Raw genomic sequence first — 16,420 nt, 5'->3', positions numbered from 1 at the left:
TTTAGTTTTATTTGTTGAATTGAAATAATTTTTTACTAAACACTAAAATCACTCCATGTATCATATTTTCATTAAGTAATCATATTCTATTTTAAAAAATGCTCCGCTTTATTATATTAAAGAAATTACCACATGCTGTTTGGTGTTTGCAAATTTTTTATAAGAGCACTACTTACCTTTAAGTGTGACCTCAGTTCCAGGAAGTTTCACAGGATTAGTGACAGATTAAACCTCGGTTCCTGGAAGTTTCACAAGATTAGCTGATTAGGGACAGATTAAAGCATAATTAAAGGGATCAAAGGAATACTAGAAGTCATTCATTTTATTAATAGGGTGAATTATATATATTCGAAATAGAGAAAAAAAATTAGAAACTAATCGTTGGTCATCTACTATATATTTTATTCTCTTGTTAGTTAAATAAAAGTTAGTTTTCTAACCAAATTAATTTTAACTATTTTTGTAATTTTTTTAATATGTAATTGTATTTTCATAATTATTTTTTAATTTAAATGTGTATATATATATATATATATATATATATATAGTAATCAATTCTTTATTACTTTTGATCCGGCCGATACAAATCCAACATCATAACGCGGTATTATCTATCATAATTCGGTATTATCCACGTTAATACTCGGCAAGCTGACGTTATAGTTCGGCAGTTCAAATAATCTCAACGGATATCTTAGAAACGAAACGTCCGATTAGATTTTATCACCCAATTATTACTCTTCAATTCAGACGATGAAACGGAAACATAACCGACCTGTCCATTTTCACTCATAAAAGGTATGGTCTTCTATCCCTAGAGAACACATTGAATTCTCAATACTAACTTAAGTTTTAGAGTGCCTTTGTAGGCACACTCCTCCCTTATTTCTTGCTCACGCTATGCACAATTGGACATCCCCTCGGAGTGAAGCTCAGACTTCCCCAAGGCTCAAAGATCGGCACCGAAGATAACAACTCGACGTTGATTCCTAGGAGCCGAGCTCCCCCTTTAGGTATCCATACAAGAACAATTAGTGCCTACCGTGGGGCCGAGAATATAATTCTTTCAATATATCATCGGCCTCGATGTTCTCGCTTGGAGTCATGGATGAACAAGTTCCACCCACACCATCTGAACTCCTTCAGATGGTGACCGAGTTATGGCAAGCCAACCAGCGCATGGCCGAGGAGAACCAAAGAATGGCAAATCAGATTGCTAATTTGAATAACACCCGAATTGAAAACAACAACAATCGACAAGAACGAACAGAAGAAGCCGGGCATCAGTCAGGGCCGACGCACGTCTATGAAACTGCTCGGCACGAAGAAGAGCAACCCGAGCATAATGAAAAAGCTCGGCCAGAAGATGAGGATGACAACCTAGAAAGCTCCCCTAGGCCGTTCACAGTCGAGGTGATGAATTTCGTATTGCTCAGGAGATATAAGAGGTATATAAAATGTAAGACATGAAATAGAAGTTATCATGTGTTGTATATTGTAATAATTCTATGAATATAGAATGTATATAGAATATATCTAGAATCTCCGGTGTATATAGAAATTGGTGCCTTTTATAGGTATAAAGTTGATGGTATGACCGTTGATCATTAAGTCTGAATAATGGTCATTAAGTCGGTAATGAAGGTGTCGATTACAAAATAAATGATAATTAAGGCCGAGTTATAACTTATAATGCACAATAAAGACTGAGTTATAAGGTGACAGATCATAGCCCCCAAGCTTTGTCTGCCAATCATATAATCCAGGCTAAGCTTAGAAAATAAAATGATTTATAACTCGGTTAAAAGATAAGTGAATAATGATATGGTGAGCCCCCAACTTAGTCTGGTTATTATATCGGCACTTATTCAAAAAATAATCGAGTGATAATAGTCATTCAATCAAGATAGTTGTGTGGGGGATACTTTTCCGCTTAAGAATAATTTTAGCATTTGATTGTATGTGAACTGAAAAGTTCAGAGATAGATATCATTGATGGAATCGATTGTATGATCCGAGGATATAATGGTTAATTGTCTTGGAAATTTTTCCAGCCCACAACAATTTATTGATAAATTTCTCGCTCAAAGCAATTAGTTATTGAATATTTACAATTTATAGTGAATGTCTGACATGAATAAGATAAATTGAGAAAATGAATAGGTATAAAGTCGTAACATATATTGAATGATATATATTATAAAAGTAAAATAGTTCAAAGTAAAAAAATATACCTTGAAAGTTGATAATTGTAGAGAAGAAGACAACATATATGAATGTTATACATGCCAAATGGGGCAAAAAACAGAAATAAGCCAAGGGAGAAAATAATTTACGTGAATAAGCCAAAACGAAAACTGCTTCATGAATCCACCAACGCACATTTATATGTAATTCGAACCAGCTTGGTTCGAACTCCATTTCTACATAATTCGAACCAGCTTGGTTCGAATTATACACAAACACATGCACACACATAATTCGAACCAGCTTGGTTCGAATTATGTAGAAACACACACACACATAATTCGAACCAACTTGGTTCGAATTATACACAAACACACACACTAATTCGAACAAGCTTGGTTCGAATTACACACAGTAATTCATGGTATAATTCGAATTATGCTGTTAAAAAATTAATAATTTATTAAAAAAAATTTATTAAAAAATTTATTAAAAAAATTAATAATTTAAAAATTAAAAAAATATATATTTTTATTTCATACGTTAAAAAAAGCTAACAAAATTTTTAATTACGAGACTTCTTTAAAATATTAATGAGCTATCAATTCGAATTCCATACAATACTTTTCTGTCCATTTTTAATAGTTCATGAATATTTTTTAATAAATTTTTTTAAATTATACTACAAAAAATATTTTATCCTATGCAAAACAATTTTAAAAAAATGGCTTAAAAAATGTTAGGAGTACTATAAAAATTTGTAATGTTATAATAACTTAGGTAAATACATGCATGTACTCAAATTTTAAATAAAATATTCTACATAGTCAATAATAATTTAGAAATGAAAGAAAATATTTTATTCCATACAAAATAATTAAAAAATATATTTTATTCTATACAAAATAATTTTAAAAAATGGCTTAAAAGATGTTATGAGTACTATAAAAGTTTGTAATATTCGAGTGATTTAGGTAAATACATGATAAAAATATTTTTTCTTTAATTTCTAAATTATTAGTGACTATGTGGAGTATTTCTTTAATGTCCTAAGTCATTAGGACATTACAAATTTTTATAGTACTTCTAACATCTTTTAAGTCATTTTTTAAATTATTTTGCATAGAATAAAATATTTTTTTGTGGTATAATTTAAATAAATTTATTAAAAAATATTCATGAGTTATCAAGAATGGGCAGAAGAGTATTGTATAGAATTCGAATTGCTCACCATATAATTTGAATCAGAGTAATTCAAACTTCTCTGTGCGTAATTCGAATCATGTAATATCTCACCATATAATTTAAATAATTTTATTAAAAAATTATCATGAATATTTTTTAATAAATTTATTTAAATTATACCATAAAAAAATATTTTATTCTATGAAAAATAATATAAAAAATGGCTTAAAAGATGTTAGAAGTACTATAAAAATTTGTAATGTCCTAATGACTTAAGACATTAAAGAAATACTCCACATAGTCACTAATAATTTAGAAATTAAAGAAAAAATATTTTTATCATGTATTTACCTAAATCACTAGAATATTACAAACTTTTATAGTACTCATAACATCTTTTAAGCCATTTTTTAAAATTATTTTGTATAGAATAAAATATATTTTTTAATTATTTTGTATGGAATAAAATATTTTCTTTCATTTCTAAATTATTATTGACTATGTAGAGTATTTTATTTAAAATTTGAGTACATGCATGTATTTACCTAAGTTATTATAACATTACAAATTTTTATAGTACTCCTAACATTTTTAAGCCATTTTTTTAAAATTGTTTTGCATAGGATAAAATATTTTTTGTAGTATAATTTAAAAAAATTATTAAAAAATATTCATGAACTATTAAAAATGGACAGAAAAGTATTGTATGGAATTCGAATTGATAGCTCATTAATATTTTAAAGAAGTCTCGTAATTAAATATTTTGTTAACTTTTTTTTAACGTATGAAATAAAAATATATATTTTTTTAATTTTAAATTATTAATTTTTTTAATAAATTTTTTAATAATTTTTTTAATAAATTATTAATTTTTTAACAGCATAATTCGAATTATACCATGAATTACTGTGTGTAATTCGAACCAAGCTGGTTCGAATTAGTGTGTGTTTGTGTGTAATTCGAACCAAGCTGGTTCGAATTATGTAGAAATGGAGTTCGAACCAAGTTGGTTCGAACTACATATAAACGTGCATTAGTGGATTCATGAAGCAATTTTCGTTTTGGCTTATTCACGTAAATTATTTTCTCCCTTGGCTTATTTTTGTTTTTTACCCTGCCAAATGTGAATATCTGAATTTTGTTTTGTAGGACATGCTTTAATTTGATAATAAAGTAATAAGATAACAGTTATTGAATTATACATTTAGTATAATGTTTCTAGTAGTTACAGTATGACAAAGGATATTCTCCGTGCAATAATAGTAAATTTTGAATGTTTGCATATGTTTTTGCTTAACTTTTTGTATTAAACAAATAGTAACATAAAAGTTAATAGCATAAAGTGAATAGTATAACAGTTATATACAATTGATATACAATTAATTTTTAATGGAATCCAATTTTAAGATTTGAACTCATCATTACTATCATTTAATTGTATAAATGAAATCATTAAACAATAAGAATATAGTACATAATGAAATAAAAATTCAATTGACATAGTTGTTACATATCATTATTGTATAGAATACATATTGAGGTTTGAATATAACTAATAAATCAGTAAATATTAGTTACACAAAATATAAATGCAAAAGTATGTTGAATAAAATATATAATTTTACTTGTGTAAATAGAGAACTTTGAAAAAGTAAGCAAAATTGATAAGTGAATTTGTGCTCGAATTGATTGAAAGCCGAGTTTATTCTCGGATTGGTTCATTGATCGATTATGAGATGTGAAATATTATGATACGTAAAAGTGAAGCAATTTGAAAGTATAAAGTACATACCTTATAAAAAGTTACGATAGATTAAAATTTGATAAGAGGTATTAAATAAAATTTTAAACAAGATTGTTGAGATTGATTCAAAAATTTGAATGTCATTCAAGTTTTATGAATTTGAGGGGAATAGAAATTATTTACTCGTCTCCACAAACGGCGCCAATTGTTCTTGCTAAGATTGGCCGACGTATAACTCATCCCGACGAAAAGCTTGAAGATATTCATCGACGGACGAGTTATACACCGGCCAATCTCAGCAAGAACAACTTTCAACTATGGTCGGTTACAAAAATGTCAGAGTAATTAAATGAAATATTTCATGAAAATACCTTCCTAATTTAGAGCTGAGCTATGGGAATACTCCAATTCGATTCTCTTTTTTATTGTCGAGTTATTTTTCAACAATAGAATTTGATCTTAATTTTTGAAGTAAATTAAAAGGAAAAAAGAAAAAGACATAATCGACCTTGAGTTCTAATATATTTGAACTTGGCCGAGGTAGAGCTTGTTACTATCTCTTGGTTATGTATACTTCACCTCAGTACTATAACATGAAAATTTGTAAAAAGACACTTAGATATTTAAATCAACATACATATATCAAAAATAATATTTTAGAGCTTAAAAAAAGATTTAATTCATTTTCTCTCTTTGTTTTCTTTTATGGTGTGCTCTTATAATTATTCTAGTTCTAAATGATATATCCATTTTAATCTGTTTTATAATTTAATTTTTTAACTAGAGATTGTAATTTTAAATCTCAGTCTTTGTTTCTAAATTATATCGATAATACTTCGATTTAATGACTATAAAATCATATTTCGAATAGAACTTATACGTTTGTAATAATTTTGGAACAAATAATTTAAAATGATTCTCATTACCATAACTAACAAACAAAAAATTCATAAAGACGTTACTAAGAGTAATAGGGCTAATCATCTATAAAAAGGGGAAGAAACTCTAAATAAAGGACACGAAAAGAAAACGAAAAGAAAAGCGAAAAAGAAAAAAGAGTACTATTGCAAGGTTTCATATTTATTTTTTAGTAATTATATGACCTGATCGTTGGAGTGTTTTGTGCAAGTCCTCCCCCAACATTTTGGCTGGCGGAAAGATTGACAAATTCCTAGAGTCGAGCAATATAGTTCCCCGAGCTAAAGCTCAAATCGGCGGCATTGTCAACTGGTGTAGAACATTTGGCGCACACCGTGGAGCCGAGTTTATTTAAATTAACCCCACGCACACTTTATCTTACTGTTTTTTGCTGGATCATAGCCGATGATGCCGTGCCTCAAACTTTTCCTCCCACTCATGATGAGTTAGTAGCCATGAACGCTACCCTCCTGACCGAAGTCAAGAAGATGGCCGATCTCTAAGAATCAGCTCACAACAGGAAGTCCAATACAGAGGATCCCAAGAACGCGACCTCAAATGACACACGATCTCAGAACTCAGGTTCCAGGAGGTCACCCTGCCAAAAGAAAAGTTGACGATAGACAATCCTTTTTCGAAAGATATCATCAAATTCCAGATGCCGAAGAACTTTGTGTTGCCTACCACGCTCAAGCCATATATGAAAGATTCGGAGATCCCCATGTCCATATTTAGAAATTTCAATCCATGATATTCTTTAACGGTGCCTCTGACCCTATACTTTGTCGATCTTTTCCAACTTTTTTAGATGGTGCTGCTTTACTTTGGTTTTTTAAGATAACTGTAGGTTCAATTTCTTGTTTCGAAGAATTGGCAAGGTCTTTCATCGACTACTTCGCAACTTCAAGAATATGCGTGCATGGGTGGGATTATCTTAGCACTATCAAGCAAGGACAACATGTGAGTTTAAAGGACTATATGACTTGGTTCGCCAAAGCAACTATGAAAATTTTGGACCTCAGTCCTGAGGTACATTTGCACGCACTCAAAAGTGGCCTCCGCCCGAAAAAGTTTCAGGAGACCATAGCTGTAACTAAGCTAAAGACGTTAGCAGAGTTCAGAGAAAAGGCCTCGGGTCACATGGAGATTGAAGAGCTTCGTGAGGCTCGGCGTGAAAAAATATTACAACCTCGTCGGGATGAGGAGAAGCTCCCTCGATCTCAGAACAACAAGGACCACAAAAAGCCTTTCAAGTTAACCCCCAAGTTAGGCCTATGCCCAATTTAATACCAAAAGAGAAGACATCATCAAGGAGATGCTCAATGCAAAGATCATCAAACCATCAACCAAGGCTGGAACTTACCAAGACTAGAAATATGTGGACAAATCCAAACATTGTGCTTTTCATCAGAAGTTCATTCACACAACTTACAAATGTGTCATTGCTAAAGATCTCTTAGAAAGATTGGCAAGGCAAAGGTTATTGGCCAAATACGTAGACAGACGCATATAATAGGGACGTCCAAGAACAAACAACAACTCCCATGATAAAAAAGAATAACCAAGTAGACATACTTGTGTGTTAAGTTTCATGTGCAAAATAACCGGTAGCAACTATCCACTTTGATAAAAAAAAGCCCGATCCTACTACAATGCAAGTCTCAAGACTCCACAAATGCCAAAACCAGAAAGCAACCAACTTGTATATAACATCACTGATATGCCCAAGCTAGCCGAGTTTTACCCTAGAGAAGATTTCCGAGAAAGAGCGACACCAACCGACGAACTTGAAAAGGGTCATTTCTCCCTACAGAAAACAAGGTATGGATCATTAATGAGCGGATATTTTATACGCTTTTTGGCATCATTTTCATATAGTTTTTAGTATGTTTTGTTTAAGTTTTATTAAGTTTTCATAGGTTTTAGTGCAAAATTCACATTTTTGGATTCTACTTTGAGTTTGTGTGTTTTTATGCAATTTCGGGTATTTTCTGGCTGAAATTGAGGAGTTGGAGCAAAAGTCTGATTCAGAGACAGAGAAAGCACTGCAGATGCTGTCCGGATCTAACCTTCTTGGACTTGAAAGTGCTTTTCTGGAGCTACAGAAGTCCAAATGGAGCGTTCTCAACGGATATGGAAAGCTAACATTCAGAACTTTCCAAAAAATATATAATAGTCCATACTTTCTTCAGAATTGAAGGCCCAAAACTGGCGTTCAACGCCAGCTTCTTGCCCAGTTCTGGCGTCCAACACCCAAAAGAGAAGAGTCCAGCGTCCAACGCCCAAGAAGGAGCCCCTAGCCAGCGTTCAACATCCTAGAGGCCTCCTAGCACATGGATCTCAATCAAGCTCAGTCCAAACACTCACCAAGTGGGCACCAGAAATAGATTTTAGCACTAAAAGATTGTTTTACCCTTCTTATGTCCTTAGTCATTAGCTTTGTAATTATTTGAGAACTTTTACATTCTAAGAGGGGGACCTGTCAAATTTTTGTTTATCATTGTATTTTCTATCAGTATGAGTTTCTAAACCTCCTAGGTTGAGGGGAGGAGCTCTGCTGAGTTTTATGGATTAATAAAGTACTACTGTTCTATCTCAATTCGTATTTGATTCTCTATTCTAAGATGTATATCCGTTGTTCATCATTATGAATGCGTTGAACCGGCATAAGGTTATCTCATTCTAAAGGGGTTCAGAGTGAGTCTTTCATCGGACAATGATGAACCACCAGCTTGATCATACATCTCATAGACGGCTAATCCACGACTTCGTCGGGGACTTCTCGAGACACCAGTTCAGTCGAGATATAAGGAGATTAGAGTCTTTGTGGTAGAGGCTAGAACCAAAGGTGCAACATCCTATGATCCAGAAGATTCGACCTTGTCTGTGGCGTTTTAAGTCGGATCACGAAAGAGAATGAACTGCAGGAGCTTCACCTTCAATTAGACTGGATCTGCACTATTCCGGGGGTTCAGATCTGGAGGAGCATTGGCGATCTCTTAAGAAGGGCGTCAATTCGCAGTTGGAGTAGACAGTAAGACCGGAGTAATCCAGAAGAACAAAGCATCTCCAAACCTTAACCATCTTCATATCATTGCATTTATCATCAACTGAGTAACATTTTATTTATTTTCTTTTCATGCGAATTAAACAAACAAACAACTCTTCTATCTACCTGACTAAGATCTATAAGATAACCATAGCTTGCTTCAAATCACAATCCTCGTGGGATCGACCCTGACTCACTCAGGTATTACTAGGACGACCCAGTGCACTTGTTGGTTCAGTTGTGTGAAATGTGGAAATTCCGCGCACCAACTTTTTGGCGCCGTTGCCGGGGATTGTTCAAGTTTGGACAACTGACGGATTATCTTATTGCTTAGATTAGGTAATTTCCTTTTCTTTATAGGTTTAGTTTTATTTTATGTGAGTCTTTTATTTTCTTTTCAAAAATTTTTCAAAAACCTTTTCTTTTCTTTATTAATCTTGATCTTTGGTTTGAGTCTTTTGTTTGTGTTCTTGTTGAATTTTTGAATTTCTTGAGTCTTTTTCTAAAAATTTTCAAAAATAGTGTCTTTTGTTTGAGTCTTGTGTCAATCTTTAAGTTTGGTGTCTTCTTGTGTTTTTCGAATTAGTTTTCAAAATTTTTAAGTTTGGTGTCCTTTACATGTTCTTGTTTTCTTTGAATTCTTTAAATTTTGTTCTTGGTGTTCTTCTTAATCTTCAAAGTGTTCTTATTTTTCTTCTTGTTTTGATCTTTAAATTTTTAAGTTTGGTGTCTCTTTGTGTTTTTCTTTGCAATTTTTGAATTCTAGGTGTCTTAGATCTAAAAATTTGAAGTTTGGTGTCTTTTTGTTGTTTTTCTCTTCCTTCATTAAATTCAAAAAAAAAAATATATATTTTCTTATCTTTATCTTAATTTTCAAAAATATCAACAAAAATTTCAAATTTTAATTTCAAAATCATTATCTTATCTTATCTTAGTTTTAAATTTCAAAATTCAAATCTTTTCAAAATCAAATCTTTTCAAAAATCATATCTTTTTCAAATTCTTATCTTATCTTTTTATCTTTCTTTAAAAATTCAAAATTCTTATCTTATTTCAAATTCAAATTTTAAAATTCAATTTCAAAATTCAAAATTTAAATTTCAAATTTCAAATTTCAAAATCAAACCTTTTCAAAAATCAAAATCTTTTCAAATCTTTATCTTATCTTATTTCAAATTCAAAATTCAAAATTTAAAATTTAAAATTCAATTTTCAAAATTCAAATTTTAAATACAAATCTTTTCTAATTTTCTATCTTATCTTATCTTTCTTAATTGGTTACTTGTTTTCTCTCTCATCTTTTTCAAAACTTCCTAACTAATTCTTCTCTCTCCTATTTTCGAAAATTCTCTTCTATCTCTCTCTTCTATTTTCGAAAATTTATCAATTAATTTTCAAATATTTTTAATTAATTAGCTTCTATTTTTGAATTTCATTAATAAATAAAATAAAAACAAAAATATTTTAATTCTTGTTTCTCTTTTCACTTTTAATTTTCGAATTCTCTATCTTCATAGCCAAATTCTTCTTCTCCTTCTTCTATCTTCATTCTTCTTTCATTTCTTCTTCACATCTCACAGGGAGTCTGATAAACCCCAATTTTGTGATCTATCTTGTGCTTAATTTGAGGGATTTTATCAACTTTTCTCACATTTATTCAATGAAATAGCATAGTTTTGCAATTCTCCCTGAATTTGTGCTTAAGTGTGAAAACATGCTTTTTAGGCCTTAAAATAGCTAAATTCAATTCACTTTAATTCCATTCGATGCCTTGATATGTTTGTTGAGTGATTTCAGGTTCATAAGGCAAGTATTGGATGGAAAGAGTGAGGAGAAAAGCATGCAAAGCGGGAGAACTCATGAAGAAATGAAGGAACCGCAAAGCTGTCAAGCCTGACCTCTTCGCACTCAATCGACCATAACTTGAGCTACAGAGGTCCAAATGAGGCGGTTCCAGTTGCGTTGGAAAGCTAACATCCGGGGCTTCAAAATAATATAAAATTTTCCATAGTTGCTTCGCGTTTAGGGGCGTGCACACGCACTGTATGCGTGCGCGTTGATGGAGCAGCATGATTCACTAAAGTGAAATCGTGGCCAGCGATTTGTAGCTCATTTTGGGCCCAATCCAACTCATTTCTGATGCTATTTCATGCAGAATTCAAGCTTAGGCAAGGGGGAGCAATTTTTTGAGAGTTTTGGCATCATGTAGCTTAGTTTCTAGAGAGAGAAGCTCCCTCTTCTCTCTAGAATTAGGGTTCTTAGGATACTTCCATCTTAGATCTAGGTCAATTTTCATGTTCTCATCTTGTTTCCTTCATAATTTCTTGTTTTTACTACTCTATTCTTCTTAGTTCTCTTGTCAATTTTACTTTTATGTCTCTTTTATGTTTATGAATGCTCATGTTGAATTTTGTTTACATTGAATGAAATTTAATGTTTGATGTTCTTTTTATTGATGATTTGAGTTGTGAATTTTACTTTTCTTGCAATTGGTAGTTGGTAGATTTTATTATTCTTTCACTTTTACTATGCTTTCCTTATACACCCACCAAGTGTTTGACAAAATGCTTGGTTGGACTTTAGAGTAGATTTTGAGCATTCTTGGCTTGGAAAGAGTACTTAGGCAATCTTGACTCATTAATACCCAATTTAGATTGGTGATCTAGAGTTGTTAGTTAATATCATTTTCAATGACTCTAATCTCTTGCTAATTCAATTAGTGAGTTGATTAGGATTTTTGACTTGAGATTAATTAATCTTGTTTGACTTTCTCTAATGGAAGATAACTTACACCTTCTTCCAACATTGGGGATGACGAAATAAGATAAATTCTTGTTAAGTATTGTTATGATTAATGACTAGGATAGAAAGCCTATGATCTCAAACCTTGCCATGAATGTCTCTCTTTATTACTTGCTTTCTTTAGTTACTTGCTTGATTTATTCTTCTTGTCATTTAATTCTTGCCCCTTTACTTTCTTGCCCCTTATCAATCAAACCCCCCTTGTTCCTCATAGCAAATAATTGACCACTTCATTGCAATTCCTTGTGAGACGACCCAGAGTTTAAATACTTCGGTTAATTTTCATTGGGGTTTGTTATTTGTGACAACCAAATTTTTGATGTGAGAATTGTTTGTTGGTGTAGAACTATATTTGCAACGAGAATTCATTCATTTGAGGAATTTCTATACCATCGAGCAAATCTCATTCATCAGAGTCCTCTGTTCTTGAACATAGAGCTCCCATTCTTCTTCTTTCTTGTTTTCCTTTTCTTGTTTATGACCAGGAACAGGGATAAAAAACTTCTCTTTAATCTTGATCCTGAACCTGAGAAAACTCTAAGGAGGCATTTACAACAAGCCAAAGTACAACACTCCGGAAGAAACCTCTCAGAAAATTTCGAACAAGAAGCTGAAGACATGGCAGTTGAGCCTAATTATGAAGGAGAGACAAGAAAGGTTCTTGGTGCTTTCACCATGCCTACCTTTGATTTCTATGGCAGAAGTATCTTTATACCTGCCTGTTCATACACTGGTCCGAACTACAAGGTCCGGGTTAGCCGAAGACAACGGGACCGACCTCTTGAAAGGTTGGCCCATTACCGACCTCTTCACAAAGAGTTTGGAAGATCGCCACAGAGGCCCAAGGAGGCCCAAAACGAAGAACCACCGCCTACTAAGTCGCAGTTAACGAAAGATATGGCCTTACCCACAAAAGATAAGATAAGAAAACAAACTTATCTCAAGGAAGGTCGTCTAGCACTAATATAAATACACTGGAGCACCCAGGTATAACACACACTCCAATTCTACAAAAAATCTGCCTAAAGCCCGTACTGACTAAAGCATCAGAGTCTCTTGCAGGTACCACCCCCCATCCAGTGACGAGGACCAGCAGCGCCTCCTAATCCAACAAGTCGGACACGGCAACCTCGATCAGAAGATCTCATCCGAGATCGACCTCCCCATTTCAGGTAACCCTCAGAACATTGGCGCCGTTGCCGAGAACTCTAGAAGTCATCCCATCATCATGACAAACAATCTTACGAACGACCATAACTCCGGATTAGAAGAAGGAACACCAGCCAAAAACACAGATGGTATACCAACCTCTCCAAAGGAAGTACACCAGTCCAATGGAGACAAACAACCTCAGAACATAGAAATTTTAGATGCCATCCATGAACAGCAGGATCGCCTCAAACAGCTCGAGCAAGAAGCCGAACGTCAGAGAGAAGCCGAGCGAGACATCCGGAGAGAGACAAGACGACGTCGAGAATTGGAAGACAAGCTCTTAAAACTCGAAGCCAACTTGAAAACCAAAACCACACGATCCAACTGCGAGGATAGCCCCCACAAGGATCAAGATCCGTTCACAAAGGAAATCATAAAAGCTAAAGTCCTGAAGGACTTCAAAGCTCCTAACATGACCCCGTACGATGGTACGTCCGACCCCAGCCATCACCTCAACAACTTTAGAAGTCGGATGTACCTCACAGATGCCTCGGACGCAACCCGTTGCAAGGCCTTCCCGACCACCCTGACCAAGACGGCAATAAAGTGGTTCGATAGCCTGCCATCAAGATCAATTACAAGCTTCGATGACCTCGCCAAGAAATTCCTAGCCAGGTTCTCCATCCAGAAGGACAAAAGGAAACACGCTCCCAGCCTGCTAGGATTTAAACAAGGAGATCGGAAAAGCCTCCGCAGCTACATGGAGAGGTTCAATAAAGCATGCCTCAACATACAGAATCTCCCTACAGAAGCGGCAATTATGGGACTCATCAACGGTCTATGGGAGGGATCTTTTAGCCACTCCATATCCAAGAAGCATCCGACATCCCTAAACGAAGTACAAGAACGGGCCGAAAAGTATATCAAAATGGAGGAGAACTCCCGTTTAGAAGAAAGCTCCAAAACCGGATTCTCCTACCCGCCTCGAGACAAGGATAAAGATTCCAGGAAAAAATAAGACCAATCCGCAGAGAAGCCCAGGAAATACCATAACTACACCTCGCTTCGGGTATCCCTTGTGGATGTCTATCGGGAGATATGCAACACAGAAAAAATCCCACCTCCTCGTCCGATTAAACACAAAAGGGGAGAAAGTCGGACCGAATATTACGAATACCACAGGATCTACGGACACCCCACCAACGAGTGCTACAACTTGAAGAATGTCATAGAAAAATTGGCTCGAAAAGGAAGACTAGACCGATTCCTGGCCAATAGAACCGACAAGCCAAAAAAGAGAAGAAGGGATGAAGAGGAGGGACGAGCTGAACGACCTCCTTACACCCCGGAAAGGCATGTTCATATGATTAATGGAAGATTCGCAGGAGGAGGAATCTCCAAATCATCCTGAAAAAGATGCCTCAAGGAGGTATACCATCTCAGAGATGGGGACAGGTCATCCGACCTCCCTACTATCGCCTTCACTAAAGAAGACGCCGTGGGTATCATCCCCGGACATGATGACCCTGTAGTCATTACCGTCATACTCGCCAATGCCAATCTTCATTGAATGCTGGTCGACCAAGGAAGCTCTGCGGATATCTTATTCAAATATGCCTTCGACAAGTTCGGTCTACAAGAAAAAGAGCTCAGAGCATATCCCAACAGCCTGTTCGGGCTCGGAGACGCCCCAATCCTGCCCCTAGGCTACATCCCACTACACACAACCTTTGAAAAGGGAACTCGCTCCAGAACACTGAACATCGACTACATCGTAGTCGACGTGAGCTCCACGTACAATGCCCTTATAGGTCGGACAACGCTAAACTAGCTCGCCGCAGTAGTCTCCATTCCACACCTATGCATGAAATTTCCAACCCCAAAAGGGATAGCCACCATAAAGGGAGACCAAAAACTCGCGCGACGCTGCTACAACGAAAGTCTAAATCTTAAGGGCGATTTTAGAGGAAAGGAAACTAACACTATAGAACTCGGGGGAGCCCGAGCTCGCGAAGAATTTCGCCCCCAACCCAAAGGCGAGACCGAAGAGGTCCAAGTCGGAGACACTTGAGATAAAATAACAAACATAGGCGCAAACTTAAGAGGAGACCTAAAGGAGCTACTGATAAAGTTCCTAAAGAATAATTCCGACCTCTTTACATGGAAAGCAGCGGACATGCCCGGCATAGACCCTGGATTAATGTGCCACAAGCTAGCAATATACACCGGATCCCGACCAGTGCAACAGAAACATAGAAAGCTCGGACCAGAAAGGTTAAAAGTCGTGGAGGAGCAAGTACAAGCCTTACTAGAGGCATGGTTCATAAGGGAGGTCAAATACCTACTATGGTTGGCCAACACAGTATTGGTCAAAAAGCCAAATGGAAAGTGGCCAATGTGTGTCGACTACATGGACCTCAACAAAGCCTGCCCAAAAGATCCCTACCCCCTCCCGAATATCGACACACTAGTCGACGATTCATCAGGATACAAGTACCTTTCCTTCATGGAATCCTACTCGGGATACAATCAGATCCCGATGCATCAACCCGACCAGGAGAAACCTCGTTCCTAACCCCGAAGGCAAACTACTGTTATGTAGTTATGCCATTCGGACTCAAGAACGCGGGGGCTATATATCAGAGGTTGATGAATAAAGTCTTCGCCGACCACATTGAAAAGCTAATGGAAGTCTACGTAGACGACATGCTGGTAAGAACACAAAGGGAAGAAACGCTGCTACCCGACCTCGCCGAAGTATTCAGCACCATAAGAAAGCACGGAATGAGACTAAATCCCACAAAGTGCACCTTCGCAGTAGAGGCCGAAAAATTCCTAGGGTTCATGCTTACCCAAAGAGGTATTGAAGCAAACCCAGACAAATGCCAAGCTATACTCGACATGAAAAGCCCGACCTGCGTCAAAGAGGTACAGTAACTAAACGGAAGGCTAGCAGCCCTATCTCGGTTCCTAGCTGGATCGGCCATAAGATCTCTCCCTTTCTATGAAACCCTAAGGAAAGGAAAGAAGTTTGAATGGACCCCAGAATGCGAACAAGTCTTCCAAACCTTCAAAACATTCCTGGGGCAACCACCTATCTTTACTCGACCTCGACAAGGAGAAGAACTCGTCCTATACCTCACCGTGGGAAATCAAGCGATAGCCTCAGCCCTAGTCGGAGAAGACAAGAACGGATAACAACCCATCTACTTTATCAGTAAGGCTTTACAAGGGGCTGAACTAAACTATCAAAAGATAGAAAATTTTGCCTACGCCCTTATACTTACTTCCCGACGGCTTCGACCATATTTCCAAGCTCACACCATCAGAGTACGAACCAACCAACCCATGAAAGGGATCTTTTAAAAAACCGACTTGGCCGG

Source organism: Arachis ipaensis, chromosome B10 (assembly GCF_059453495.1).
Source record: "Arachis ipaensis isolate K30076 ecotype BB chromosome B10, ASM5945349v1, whole genome shotgun sequence".
Lineage (NCBI taxonomy): Eukaryota > Viridiplantae > Streptophyta > Magnoliopsida > Fabales > Fabaceae > Arachis > Arachis ipaensis.
Note: the sequence above shows the minus strand (reverse complement) of the source record.